The following is a 15,890-nucleotide window of genomic DNA, read 5'->3' as shown; positions in this document are numbered from 1 at the left end:
TCATAAACCAAGGATGAGACTACTACAAGTCATTTTCCTCATAAACCAAGGATGAGACTACTACAAGTCATTTTCAAGTTACAGAATCCACAAAGAAACAGAATAGGCCAGTCTTCAGAGAAATTAGAGTAGTCAAGCCATATAGAGGGGAAAACAAAGATGAGGAAGGACTATAATTTATGAAAGAAAGGAGCAGTCTCATTCTTGACTTTCAGTTCCTGTGCTCAAGCTTTTAGCTTGTGTCTTGTCCTTGTTGCCCCTGACGACACCTTCACATAACTTGCTTCTTACTTGATCTAGGAATTTTTGATCCTTTCAACCAAATGATCCCACATTACAGAGTGGGATATTTCAATTCTGAAACACTTCAAATTTGGTGAAATATATTTCACCAGATGGGAATGATGCCTTTCCCAAAATGGCTGTGAATATTGGCTGTCACCAGGAAATTACAGAATATTTGACTGAAATTTTAATTTTATACTGAATTTCCAGATCTTTAATTGTGGCTTTGATAATATGTTAAGACATGTGTTTTTTTCTCCTGTATTTCCCTTTCCTTTCCTCCTGTTTAGCAAATACCTAACTTGTTGCCTCATAGGAGAGGTATTTGGGTGTATGGTGTGTGTGTAAACATTGATGTTCCTGGCTTAGGTTTCCAGAAGCTCTAGGCTGGGGCTGTGTTTGTTAAGGGGGTTTGGATTTAGGATTGTTATATGGCATAAGCCCATGTCTTGGAGAAGCAGAAGTGAGAAAGAATTTCTCTAGTCTCTAAATACAAAAGATATACAGTCTTGATGAATCTAATTCCCTAACTATTTTGATTTTTCAGAGAGAACTACTAATAAAAATCTAAGAAGATGTGTCCTGCTGTGACAATTTCTTTATTGCCTGGGGCTGTTTTACTGAGGGGTGGAGGTGAGTGGGTGGGGTAGGGATTTCCTGCTTACATTTGCTGGGGATGGAGCAGAACCTAACGACTGATACTGCGAAGTGGAAAAGAAAGAGGTTTGTAGGACTAGAAAACAGAGGGGCAGTTAAGCCCTATTTCTTGAAAACATTGCTGAGGGAGGGGATGGGGTAAGGTGACAAGACCCCAGGAAGGAAATGGCTGTATATTTGGTCTAGGCAGAAGGAACCATAAACAGCCACAAAAAATCCTTCCTGTCTCCATAATACCTCAAAAGGAGCAGCAAAGAGCTCTGGGATGTGCAGGGCCATGTGGCAGAGAGACCTGTAGTGATGACCAAGACCAGTTGGTCCCTTTTACCCCATCCTTGACCCTGTGTAAGATCCTAGAAGTGGATCCAGATCCTAGAAGTGGATTCTGGAATCCTAGGAGGATTCCAGAGAGGGCTGAGGTTAAGTCTTCAAGATCCAAGCAGAACAGTGGCTAGAAGCTAAAATGAAGTTGTTCCATAAACAATAGTCCTTGTACTCCTCGTGCATGAGTTGAGATTCCACTACGTAACGCTAGAATATAAAGTGTTCCGCTGCTCTTTCATATCAACCAGTATTTACATTAGTTTTACAAACATGTTAAGAAAGGTTTTATTTTCTACTTTAGTGGTATCTCCAAAAATTGTCTGCTTCAGTATCACTCAAGTGCTTATGAAAACAAATACAGACTCCCAGGCTGCACCCCAGATGCCCTCACCCTCTGCCCCGCCAGGGTCAGGGCTTAGGGGAAACTTTTTGAAAAAGGGCCCCAGGTCCTTCTGATTTGTAACCAACTTGGGAACCAACACTCTAGCTGATTAAATTGTTAAAAAGCACTCCATGGTTAAATCAGTCTTTATTACTCAAACCTCTTTTGGTTAACTACAATTAATTTGGAGGACTTTTATACTGGAGAAAAATTTGTTATCTTCACTAAATTTACTTTAAAATCACTGTGTAAATGATGTATGCATAATTTAAATGTTCAAGATAACTGTTATATGGTTATATGGACTTCTCTGACATAAATCACTTTCTGGACAAGAGAAACGCTATTTGAAATACCTAAATAGAGCAGATGTGGATTTCTCGTTAGTTGTGAGCTCCTCTTTTTAACCTAAAATTGACCATGTCCCAACCTTGAGATCTGAAGGGCAGGAAAGATGGAGTGTTACCAGTGGCCCCAGCCCTTCCCACTACTTACCTTTCAGTGCTACGGGTACGAATTGAACCACAAAAATGATTTTAGGGGTACTATTGGATCAAGCGTATCTTTGGCACTAAAATGTCACCATACATTCCTGAATTTTTCACCATAAATTGCTAATTTAAGATAAATTTTTTTCCCAGAAGAGTACAAGTTAGGAAGAGAAAAAAGGTGGAGAGAACAGATAACCTAACACCCCCAAGCCCTCACAATTAGCACAGTGATAGAGATTCATTTTTGAACAGAACTATTCAAGTCATGGGGTATAAAGTAAAAACTAGAATATAAGAATATTTCTCAGACCAAAGTAAAGGGGTAAGTGGGTCCTACTATAAGCCACTGCCCTGGCAGAGTGGGAGGGTAGTACTGTCAGCGTTTGCACAGCTCAGGCACAACACTAGGCTAACAGGATAGGACAGAGATGACAAACAGGGCAGAACTAAGTCTTTCAAAGCTTTGCTTCCAACCACAGGGCCTGAGTCTTCTCATGCTTGTATTTAGAATATATACAAGGTGCCCAATGTAAATCTACTGAATTAAATTGGATGTAGGAACTCCCAGGAGAGCTCACCTCCCTGTGCCTGAGGTAAACAGAAAGTATCAGAAGTTCTGGGACTCTGCCCCTGGCTTCCAATACTCATCCAACAGCCTTTGCTTGCTTTTATGTGGCAGTGTAGTTCATGTTCACATCCTTTCACTGAGAATCTAGTCATCATCTAAGCACTTGAGATACAAAAATGAAAAATCCAGTTAAAGCAAGCACAACTAAAAAAGCCCAATATAACTTCATACACACCATGCCAGAGGGGTACACAAAGTACTCTGGGTGCATAATGAAAAGACACTAAGCCAATCTGAGATTTGGGGGAAATTCCCCAGAGAAGATGTCAAAAAGAGTTAATTTTGGTTGATCTGGTAAAGAATGGGAGAAGGGCATTCTAGGAGACGGACCTCTATGACTCTGTGGGTAGAAATACAACACTGTATGGTGTATATAAGGAACACTCAATCTAACACAGATGACAAGCATTGAGGGCTCAAGGCACTGGTGATAAGGGTAGAGAAGATGCATTTGAGAAAAATTTAGAAGGTAGAATTGAAAGGCTTTCGCCTATCACTGGATATTGGGGGGAGGGGAACTCAAGATGTCTCATGATTCTGCCTTTACTGATCGGGTAGAAGGTGGTCTCACAGAGACAGGAAATATGTTACAACAAAAGGGAGATTTAAGGCAAAGATAATAAGGCATATTAGATGAATTGCACTTGAGGTTCCTGTAGGACATTTATTTGACTACAGAAAAACAAGCAATTGAATATGCAGGTCTGAAGTTCCAAAGAGATGTCAGGGCTTCAGACACACATTTGGAGAATTTAAACATACAAATTTTAAAGGTATTTAAAAACATGAGAAAGAATGAGTTCATTCAAAGAGGTTTAGAAAGAGAAGAACAGGGCAAAGTGGAAACATCTCTGTTTATGGGAGAGTGGCTGCAGGGTGAGAGGTCACAGACTGCTTGCAAGTTAACTCTTGATTCATTTGGTCACTGTTGCCTTGGTTGACTCCATCTTGGTCTGTACTTGGTAATTGTCTGCCTGCTTCTCCTGAACTCACTGGCCTCCCAGACGCTGGGTATAACCCAGGCATCCTCTTGTTGCTCCTGTTCATTAGGGATGTCCTGACATCCCTAATGAACAAAGAAGCTGACAGAATCTCAGCTTCTTTGGCTCCATACTACTTGTAAAGTCTTTATTTATCAAACCACTGGCTTCAATCTGTTGACTTCCTATACTTGTACCATCTTCCAGGTGCCTAGGCCTCCCTGACAAACACAGGGAAATACACACGGTAGAATGCAGTGGTCTGTAAATTTTTTTTTTTTTAATCAGTGGGATCAATGTTTCAAATGAGCTCTAATAGATGAGAGATAAATCAGGGTTGTTCTAATTAAAGCTGAGTGTATGTCCCAGAACAAGGCTCACTCAGATCCCATTTTATTTCTATAGTAGCCCCTTAGGCATCTCCTTAGGACCCTAGGGTTTTATAGGACACAGAAAATCACTGTTATAGGTAAACAGTATGCACTTTATGAAACAAATTTATGAACAAACTGCTTAGGCTTTCTCAGTCTTATGTTCCTCAGCTATAAAATATAATTACTTCATGGGCTTGTTAGCATCAGATGAGATAATGTGTCAGTGCAAAGCTCAAAGGGCATGGGAGCCTCAATAAATGTTAATTTTCTTGCTTTCACCATATCTTGGCCCTAGTGGACAATTTATGGAATCAAAATAAAATGATAGAGTCTCACAGTGGGAAGGGGTTGAAAGCTATCTAGTCCAGCCACCCTGGGGAGTTCCTTTCAAAATGTCCACATCAGATGGTCATTTAGTAACTGCCTGAAGATTGCTCAGAGACTGCAAATTTATTTTTTTTAGTGATGGATTCTCCTTCACTGATGTACACCTGAGTCAAATATGTGACCCATTCTTTTAAATGTTGTTCTTTAGAACTGCACATATAATGGTAGTCATTCAAGTTTTAAAGCCAGATTATCAAGTATTATGTAAATTGTGATGCTGTTTTGGTTAAAAGATATATAAACATACTCACATATGTATATATGTATGTGTACAGACATCTGCTAGATTTATATAAAATTTTAATAGCTGTTAACTGTGCGTTGGTATTATAGAAACATTTCTTCCTAATAAAAACTCTATACTACATCATTTTACTCTTTCATTAGCACACATTTTCAAATATAATATAGTCTTTTATCTATTTATTTGGTCTTTTTTTTGGTTTCTTTTTTTTTTTGGTTGCATTGGGTCTTCACTGCTGCGCGCAGGCTTTCTCTAGTTGTGGTGAGGGGGGCTACTCTTCATTGCGGTGCATGGGCTTCTCATTGTGGTGGCTTCTCTTGTTGCGGAGCATGGGCTCTAGGCACGCAAGCTTCAGTAGTTGTGGCATGTGAGCTCAGTAGTTGTGGCTCGCGGGCTCTGGAGCGCAGGCTCAGTAGTTGTGGTACACGAGCTTAGTTGCTCCATGGCATTATTTATTTGGTCTTGATCTTCAAAACAATTTTTAATGAAAGACAGGGGAGATGTTATTTTTGTTCTGTACACACACACATACCTGGAACCCAGAAGAATGAAATGATTTTATGAGAGTGATTTTCTGAGGTTTGTTGAGAATGGTGGAACAAAATTTAAGCTCAGATTTTCTAACTATTATTCTTCCCACCACACCTTTTGTTTTGGCTTGGTCTTTTTTTCATCTAAATGTCTCAGTTTCCTCAGCTCTGTCACTTCTGACATAACTCTCAGACTTCCTATAATTCAGGTCATTCTTCCCTGAATGCGTTCCCGCCTGTTAATTTTCTAATTAAGATGTGTATTTGGAAGTGTGTGTAATATTCAAGAGTAATCTGAAAAAACACATAATAGACTGGATTACCTTCCTTGCTTAGCACATCACACATGGATTAAATTAAGATACAATACTTTTATTAAATATGCATGCCTTTCAGCAAATTTTAACATAACATTTTATATTTCCATTATGAATGTCATATATATTCACTGTACGATGTTTGCTAAGTACAGAAAAAGCAAGAAATCACTCATATATCACCCAGTTCGTCTATCCCAAAATAACTTCTCTAAACATTCTGTGTCTTTTCCCACCAGAAAGGAGGAGCTTTGTGGGCAGAACTTTGATTTATTTTGTTCAGTGTTTACTCTGTGCCTAGAGTAATGCCTGACATATATTATTAGGCATTCAATTAAAATTTGTTGAATGAATAAAATATTGAAGTGTATACATTATTTTTGAGTACATATTAGGATCCACTAAGTTTTGTATCCTAACGTTTTTCAGTTCATATTAAGTTATTAATAATACTAGTATTTTTATGTCATCATAAATTCCAACTCTCACCATAATGACTGCATAATACTCTATTGAGTGAATATTCTGTCCTTATTTTGGACACTTAGAGTGTTTTTAATATTTTGCTGCAATGACAACATTATCACAAACATCTCTTCGTGCATATTTTTATAATTTTTGAGAAATCTTTTGCAGGTATTTCCAAAGTGAAATTATTCATCCAAAGGTGTGAGAAGTTCAAAACAAACATTCTTCTTCCCTCCCCAAGGTTATACAAAATCTGAGTACATACTGAATTTATGGTCATCTACTGTCATTGGGCTCCCCGCTCTTTTCCAATTCACAATCTACATAGACACTAACCGACAAGTTTTAGGAGTGTTGCTGACGCAGGTATGAATTCACGTTACTGTAACATCCTTGTCTATATCTCCTCTCACTTCTCAATACCAACCACTTCTTCCCTTCTGGTCAGAATAAAGTAGCAGTTCCACCTTTTGCTTCTACTACCTTCTGAGAGATGAAATTGTCAGCAAGACAAGTCAAGAATTTGTCTGATTCTCAGCTTTTTAGTCTAATGAGATTTCTAGCAGATGTCTTTATAGTGGAAGTGCCCCATTACTGTTATATCTTTTCTCTGTGACAGATTTTTAATCTGTGTTAAGAAAGCGATGCCCATATCTTTTGTCAGGCTGGGCAGACTATTGTAGGCTCTTCTAGTGTATTCCTTTAGTTTCTCTTTCTTCATGAGGCTTTCATCTTTACCAGTCCACACACTTCCATCTAGAAGCTATCTTTGTAAAAATCAAAACATAAAAATGTTTCATTAAAAAAAACCATAATGCATATTTAGGCTTCAATTTTAGAGGTCACACTCGTCAATTGTAAAAAGCCTAGGAAATGCTGAAAAGTACAAAGAAGAAATCCCCAAATAACTCGTAATCCCACAACTTTAAAGAGAGTATTTGTTAACATTTTGCCATATTTTTTTCTAAATTTGTTTTTTCTGTGTAGGAGTGTATAAGTGTGTGTGTGTTAGATGTAATTGGAGTAAGAGTATGTGCAACTCTTGAGATTATATTTGATATCATATTATAAGCATTTTCTTATGGCTTTAAAAACTTTTGGAAAAAAAGGTTACTTTAATAATTACAGAAATTTTTCATGGAAACCATCTATAGCTAATTTAATCATGTTCCTGTACTTCTCATTTGCTTCAATCTATCCCTAATATAGATAATTCTTCCACAAACACCTTGGTAAGTAAATCTTTACATACTCCTGCAGTGATTTCTCCCAGCTGGGTTCCTAGATGTGGATTTGCCCGAGAACATGCTGAGTGCAGCATGTTTAGGCTTTAGGCTGTATCTATGTGCTCCTGTATTCATGCACCCTTCCCAACACTGAGCTTCCGTAGTCTTGCCTAATTTTATAGGTGAAATTGAAGTCTTCTAGTTTCAATACTCATTAGATTATTAGTGAGGATAAACTTTCTCACATATAGGCCATTTATCTTTTTTTTAATTTGAGCTTTGTTACCTTTACTGTGCTGCTTCTTCCCATGCAGGAACTTGCTGTATCTGTTATTCGTATTTTTCAATAACTTGACAGTTTTTAACTTAACTTTTATTTTATCATATGAATTGATGCATAATTTTAAAAGTCACATTGTATTGTAAGGTTTCTCACCAACAACAGCAGTCCTCGGCTCACTCCTACCTACCACCAATCCTACTTTTTCAGAGGCATCCACTGTCATCTCTCTTAGCTGTGTTATCTGCTACTTTGTTCCACATTTCTGAATAATGTGCCAGGACATCTATTTAAAATATTTTAAATTCAGATTGACTTCCTGTTATGAAATTAGCTATCTTATGCACTCCCCATCTCCACTGATATGTAATTCCTCTCCACTCCACCTCTCAAGTATAATTATAACATGATTTTTGGCTAGAATCAGTAGCTGATATTTTCACTAGTATGTCTATGTAACTGTTATTCATAGTTAATTATATTCTTGTACATGTTATATTGTCCCCTTTTGTTGTGTGTTTAGTTTTACATCATTAATCACTAACTTATCCTCAAACCATTTGGAGCTATAAAAGTTGTCTATATGATCAAACACACCAGATAGACTTTCTTCTTCCTTCCCTTGGCGGCATCCCTCGTGGGGACCCTCTAGCCTCCTGCCGCAGTCTAAACTATTCACTTGCTAGTCTTGCTTCACATCTGTCACCCAGAGCTGCCTTTGCCCCTCTCTTGCCTAGAATTCCATGTGTTTTTTTTTCTTCTTGAATTACTCCTTTCATCAGTTTCCTAGAAGAGGGTGTACAGTATAGGAAGTTTTTGTGATCCTGCATATTGTTTAACTGACCCTTATACTTGATAAATGGTTTAGCTTCTTACATAATGCTCTATTGGAAATAACATCCTCTCAGGATTTTTTAAATGGCTCCATTGTGATCCAGTTCCAGGGTTGCTACTGAGAAATCTAACATATTTCTCTTCCTACCCTCTGTATTTGTCCTGTATTTTCTCTCTCCATGCAAGGTCTAAAATCTTTATTTTACTTCTAGTGTTCGGACATTTCATCCTTTTTGGTATGGCAAGTCAGCCACCCGCTCAGCTGCTTCTGGCACTCTGCATCTTTAATGCCCCCAGAAGGTAAACCTCCTGTATTCTGGGTGGGGAAGGAGCAGTCATCTAGCTTGAGAAACAAGCATGGGGGCGGGGTGTATGGAGGAGAAGGATGGTTTCCTTTAATTTGATTCATTCATTTGTTGATTCATTCTTTTTCTGTTTGTTCAGTTATTCTTTATGCACTCAACAAACACTTATTAAATAATAAAAATGTGTGAAGCATGGGGCCTGGCAATGCTGATACAGGGGAACATGCTTTCTCCTCTCAAAGAGTTTATAGCCTTGGTCCTTTTACCTCTAATTAGCATCCTGATTGTGATGTTTTTCTGTTCTTTCAGTTGAATATTACATCTTAATACATACCTATGTTTTAACAGTAGTTTTGACTTTCCTCCAACCAATTAGTGTATCTTTTTGTCCCCCATAATGTTATTCAACAAACATTTATTGGTAGCCCACTCTGGGCACACTCGGTGCTCGGGGCCAGGGATACACAGGTGGGTAAGGATGGAGTCTCTGCCTGTACATTACTCTTCTGCTCTCTCTCTGCCTCTCTTGTGCCCCAGAGGCCGAGAGAACACTATGAGAGATTTCCTTTCCTCAGAGCTCCTGAAAGTAAGTAGAGAACACATCTTTTCTCTTAGATTCATAAGCTTAGGTGGAATTTTATTATCTCACTCCAATCCCAGTAACTCCATCTGAGGGAGTCTCTCTCTTCCTTCTCTGATCAGATGTGTATGAAGTTTGGTGGTTGCACTCATAAGGTGGAAGGCAGGATTGATGCTACTGGAAAGAAATCTCAGACAGTTTTATTAAACTTAAAAAGACAAAAATTTGATAACTTAGCTCTCTGTTACCCCTTGACATAATGGAGGTTGGGTTCAACCATGAGAATGGGCAATGTCCCAGGGCAAAAATGAAGTGTGGAAAGGAACATTCAATTAGTAACATTCCATGTTTTTCTTCTCACAATCACTCTCTCCATTTCTTTGGTAGTAGGATTGACAAATGTCTTGTCAGTTGCTTTACCAGCTCTGACCTTTATGATTAAACAACAAGACAAAATTTTCCCTGACTCTTGCATTTTCATGCTCTGTTACATGCACATAAGTTTTGGGGATTCCTGAATTCTTCTACTTGTCTATTAAAATTTAGAAAGCTTTCTCAAAGAATTTTCTTAATGTCTTTCAAAGGAATATTTGAGATAGGATGATATCATACCACATTTAAAATTATTTACTGTATCTGCCAACATCTGTATTTCTTGTAGTGTTTCTTTTTTATAGGACTAACAGTTCAGAAAATTTATAATTTCATCCTTGTGTGTAAATAAATTATAATTTGAAAGTAAATAATTAAAATGATTTAATATATGTTAGGCACGTAGAATAATGCCTGACACATGGGAAGCACTATACAAGTGTTTGCTCTTATTCTTATATTCATTTATTCATTCTGCGTCTTTTATATGCTAGGAATTATACTAAATGTTGGGGATACAGAGTTGCATAAGACTCTATCTTTTCTACCTCCAAGGAGTTCAGTTTAAAATAGATGTAGGAACATGGCAATTAAGCTTTTGCAACAAGAGATTTAAGTAAAATACTCCATACTTTATAATTGATGACAGATATATTATTTACAATGTAAGATGTGACTAAGCATTGTAAATTAAGCAAAATTTATCTCTAATATTTCTCACATCATCTTTCTGCTTGCTGCTTTCCTTTCACATCCTTCTTCTCAACTCTCAACACTAAGTGTTTTTTGAGTCCAAATTTGCAACACATGGGAAACTGTCTTCGGCCTAGCCCTTCGGGATTTGAACCTTTTCAGAAAGATTCTCTTTTTCCTGTAGATCTTACGTTTAATTTTCTAATTGCCTGGACAAATCACTGGCTAAATAGAAAAAAATATTGTGAATTTTAAAAGGCTGGGGTCCACTGCCGCCTCCCCCACGTATCGGACCTGGCGGTATACAAGGAGAAGGAGAAGAGGGGTCAAAGAGCAGCCGTCTGAGAACAGACGATGTCAGAGAGCGGAAATCAGAAGCCCAAATGGTGAACTTGAGAGAGGAAAAACTGAGGCATATCAAATTCACGGGCTGGAACAAGGTGGTGAATGGAACACCGTTACAGAGGACAGCCCACAAGCAGGAGTTCAATGTCCTAAACAATTCAAACGAAGATGAATATGGGATGAAGTAGGAGAGAGAGTGGGATGAGTGCAAGGACTGGATTCATGCCCGCACGAGCCTGAACGGAAATGCTCCCCATGCCCTTTCTCTTTCCCCTTAAGATGTGGTGATACTTCGCTTACCAAGTGGCTATACTTCCTGAATTTGAACACGCAAAAGGACAAGAAGCAGCCTATACTTCAGTCCTTTGCTTAGCAGTGGATGTGATAGTGTGCAAGAGGACCCTGATTCTGGGAAAAAAGTTTGTTAATAGGGCAGCTAGAATTGGCTTGTTTCCTAATGCATGAGGAGTTATCTACCTGGAACTTCCAATCCATGATTATTCTTTCCATGATCTTGTCTCATGATTTAACTAATCCTTCTCTCAACTTTGCCTGTTTTTAGAAAATGCTCATGTTCAGTCTGTTTCTAACTCTATATGCTTTCATTAGAACTTCTCAAGACTTACATACCTCCATAAACTGATGATACCTGTATACATATTTCCATCACTGAACCAATTTTTAAGTTTGAGTCCTACATTGATTTGACTGCCTGACATATCTACTTAAATATTCCCCAGGCACCTCAAATATAATATGTGTAAAAGTGAATATATTTAATCCATTTCAGACCTTCCACTTTCAGCCACATCTCAGTCAACTAACCAACCAAATATCAAAAGTTGGAAGAGACTGGCGCCCGTGGGAGGGAGCTGTAAAAGAGGAAAGGTGCCCTCACCCTGGGAACTCCCTTCACCAGCTGAGAGGTCCGCCAGGACAGATAGCGGAGCTGGAGGGGCCTGAACTCTGTCCATGAGGAGTGCACCTGTGCTGGCTTGCTAGCCATCAGGGCGGAGGGGGGACAGCAGCGCTGACCGCTGCCGTGTCACAGTACTTCCGAGGCTGGGAAGGGCTGCTTCTGCACACAGCGGCAGGGCGCTACAACTCAGGCTCCAGCAGGTGGACCCCGGAGAGGACTCAGTCTAGCTGCGCAGAGACAGCTGGAAGGATCACACTCCAGGCCGCCACTGTTAGCATGTGCAGGGTGGCGCGTGGGCCCGCCACAAGAGCCCCATCGGCAGCCTGGCTACGGCAGGGCCAGGGCTTGGGGAGCACACACACGGTGGGGGCCAGGGCTGACATTACAGCCCATTATCAGCACTCCCACAGCAGGTGCAGGCCAGAGGGCAGTTCTAGCAGCTGCAGACTTTGTTGGCATGCACACGGGCCTGGGCAGGCAGCCCCTGGGGAGGCAGGCAGCCCCTGGGGATCACACGGCCTGGGCAGGCAGCCCCTGGGGAGGAGTACTCAGTGGTTCCTTTCCTGGCAGGAGTGCTCCATTCCACCTACCTCACACCGCAGCTTGGAGCCAGATTTGGGGCAGACAGGCCCTGGGAGCGCCCTCCCATGTAGGCAGCCCAGGTCTCAGGTGGCAGCACAACCACTTCGATCCTCGAAGCCACAACACCCTGGCCCCCAGTGTCATCCTAGTACCAGGTCTGGGACAAACACAACGGAGAAAGGGTCACAACCTTGGGCTGCTTCTCGGCAGAACCTCAGACGCCTGCACAGGTGGCGCATAGGTTTGCTGTGACCACACAGCCCTCACTCGCTTCAGTGCTCATCTCCTTGATGACTCCAGAGCACACACTGAAGGGCAACAGAGCCTTATCAAACCCAACCCTCAAGGCTTCCACTCCAACAGCTGGGGAGCAGACCCTGCCCCTGACAGAACTGTGACAGCACAGAGCAAAGAGGAGGCCCCACCCAACATCCAGCGTAGGCTCTGGTCACCACCCCAATCACAACCCCATCAAGGGGATAATGGCCAGCACACTCTGAGGAAAGACATGGCAGGCATCCATACCAAAAACAGCCCTTGCACCAAAAATACTGGACTCACACAGTCTCCCCAGGGATGTTCCCACATAAAAACAGTGCTTCGAGACCACAGTAGATATTCATAGAAAAAGAGAAATTTAGGGAAAATGAAAAAGCAGAGGAACCACTCCAAATTAAGAGAAGAGAAATCCCCTGAAAGAACCACCAATGAAATAGACATCTCCAGTCTACTACACCCCGAGCTCAAAAAGGAGATAATAAAAATGCTAAAGGAATTAAGAAAGATTATTGATAGAAATGCAGGTCACTGTAACAAGGAACTAGAAACTATAAAGAGGAACCAATCAAAATTAGACCACTCAATTGCTGAGATAAACACTGATCTAAAAACAACGAATAGCAGACTAACTAATGCAGAAGAATGAATAAGTGATATGGAAGACAGAATAATGGAAATCACCCAATCAGAACAGCAGACAGAAAGACAAAAAACATGAAAGTGACATGGCAAAAAGAAAATTACAGGGCAATATCTCTGATGAATATAGATGCAAAAATCCTCAAGAAAATATTAGCAAACTGAATCTAACAACACATAAAAAGGATTATAATATATGTGAAACGAAATATATATATTTGGGTTTTCCATAACCTTGTATGGAAAAACGAGAACGAACTTTCTGGCCAACTCAATATTACTCAGCCATAAAAAATAATAAAATATTACCATTTTCAGCAACCTGGATGGACCTAGAGAATACCATACTGAGCAAAATAGGTCAGACAGAGAAAAACAAACATTATATATCACTTATATGTCGATTCTAAAACAGAGTACAAATGAATATATATACAAAACAGAAACAGACTCACAGACATAGAAAACAAACCTATGGTTACCAAAGGGGAAAGCAGTGCGGGAGGGATAAATTAGGAGTATGGGATTAACAGATAAACACTACTATAGATAAAATAGATAAACAACAGGATTTACTGTATAACACAGGAACAATATTCAATATCTTTTAATAATCTACAATGGAAAATAATCTGAATATATATATATATATATATAACTGAATCGCTTTTCTGTACACCTGAAACTAACACAATATTGTAATCAACTATACATCAATAAAAAAATAAATAAAATTGCATGTGTCCCTTTCATTAAGCTAAGAAATTAACATAACAAATATACTTGTAAGTCCTCTGTGGAATCTTCTCTGATCATACACCCTTACTCACTGTGCCATCCATTCTCCTATCTCTCCTTGTTACCAATATACTGAATTTCATGTTTATTTCTGTGCCTATATTTATTTCACTAGATTGTATGAGTCACCAAATCAAAATGTAATAGTATTTAGCTTTATTGATAACTGATATCATATGATATATATATATTTTTTGCAACTTGCTTTTCTCCCTTAACATCTTGCTTGGTAGATTTATTCCTGTTGATACTTATAGCTCTAGTTTACTTCACTTCTGTGCAATAGATAAATATACTACACTTTATTCATCTGTCCTCCCTTGATAGGCTTTTTACTAACTTTTTACTTTTACAAATAATACTATTAGAAACATTCTCATATAGTTTCCTTGCGTTCTTTTGTAAGAGTTTCTCTAGAATGCATGCCTAGGAATGGAATTTCTGGGTTCTGGGTTTTATTATGTATCTTCAACTCTATCAGGTATTGTCAAATTTCCCTCCAAAATTCGTATACCTATTTAACATTCTGATAGCATAGAAGAGTTCCCACGGCTCCACAACCTTTCTGGTTCTTATTATTGCCACATTGTTTGCCAATCTGATGGGTATGAAATGGTGTCTCATTGAGGTTTAACTTTGCATTTTCTTCAGACTGAGCTTCCTTTCATGTATCTATTGACTATTTGAGTTTCTGCTTATGTTTATTTTCTTATTTTTATACTATAACACATACTACTTTCTTAAAAATAACAGTAGAGGAAAAAATGGAAATGTAATACTGTTAACTTGCTCCACGACCCCCAAACTCTCTCCCCATCACCCCCAAATCCATGGCCTTATCAAAACAGACCTGTCCTGTCTTCTGCCTGACATTCATTTGGGCCTCTGGGCATGCACTTCCCTCTGCTTGACTGAGCCTCCACAAACTCTCCTGAAGTATCCTTTCCTGATGCTCCTGCAGTACTGCTCTATTAATATATGAGGCACATTATATTTGAATGACTTATTTTTATGTTTATTCCATTCCTGCCTTTCCCACCTCCCTGCAACTGGACCTTAATCTCCTGAAGACCAGGGGTCAAATATAACTAGTTTTTGCTTTCCCAGAGCTCATCATATTGCCAGATATGAGACGAGTTTAACCTTATGGAGAGTTTACTAAGATCTGGGAAGAAAGTGTGCCAGCCCCACAGCTGCTCCTTGGTGGCCCAATAAGAAATCTGTGAGTAGATGCTATCTAGTTATGCTACTAAAAGGGTGATGCTGAGCAGGCAAGCTATTCACAGAACTAAGACTGTTCTAGAGTAGTGGTTCGCAGCCTTGGCTTCTCATTAAAATCACCTGGGGAGCTTTAAAAAATACTAATATCTGGCTTCTGCCTCCAGAGATTCACATTTAACTGGTCAAGGATACACACTTAGAACTGGGATAGTTAAGAGTGCCAGGTGATCCTAATGTGACCACAGGTTTTAAAAATGCTATTGTTCTAAGGATGCACTATTAGAATTGGCTACAGGAGGAGCTCTTTGTAGCTTTAATATCAAGAAATGGCCTCCGTGACAGACGAGGGAAACATCTCAGATTGCTTGCAGGTGTGAACTGCTGCCCTTCTCATAATGACCATCATTAGCGAGCCACTGCTATCATAGGAAGGGGCTGCCACGAGGTGATGAGAAGATGCTATTCACATAGTATCACCTCTAGTTGCCGCTATAAATATAAGGCTGGGGAGACCTCAATGCACCGAGGTTTCTTTTCCTCCTTTCTATTCTAATGAACAACACGTAGCAATGAGGGAAGACCAGAAATCATATGCCTTCTCTGGTGGCAACTTTTCCTGAATAACCCTATCTAAACGGTTATCTGAAATAGTAGAAAAGACTTTGAATCATAAGACAACCTTCAGCTTTTCAAAGAAAGTGGATGACTTTGAAAAAAGTGAAGTACATAGAGTGTAGATTAAATTTAATG

This window comes from Leucopleurus acutus (assembly GCF_964270905.1).
Source record: "Leucopleurus acutus genome assembly, chromosome: 9".
NCBI classification, from domain to species: domain Eukaryota; kingdom Metazoa; phylum Chordata; class Mammalia; order Artiodactyla; family Delphinidae; genus Leucopleurus; species Leucopleurus acutus.
The sequence above is the reverse complement of the archived record's forward strand: the minus strand, read 5'-3'. Positions refer to the sequence as shown.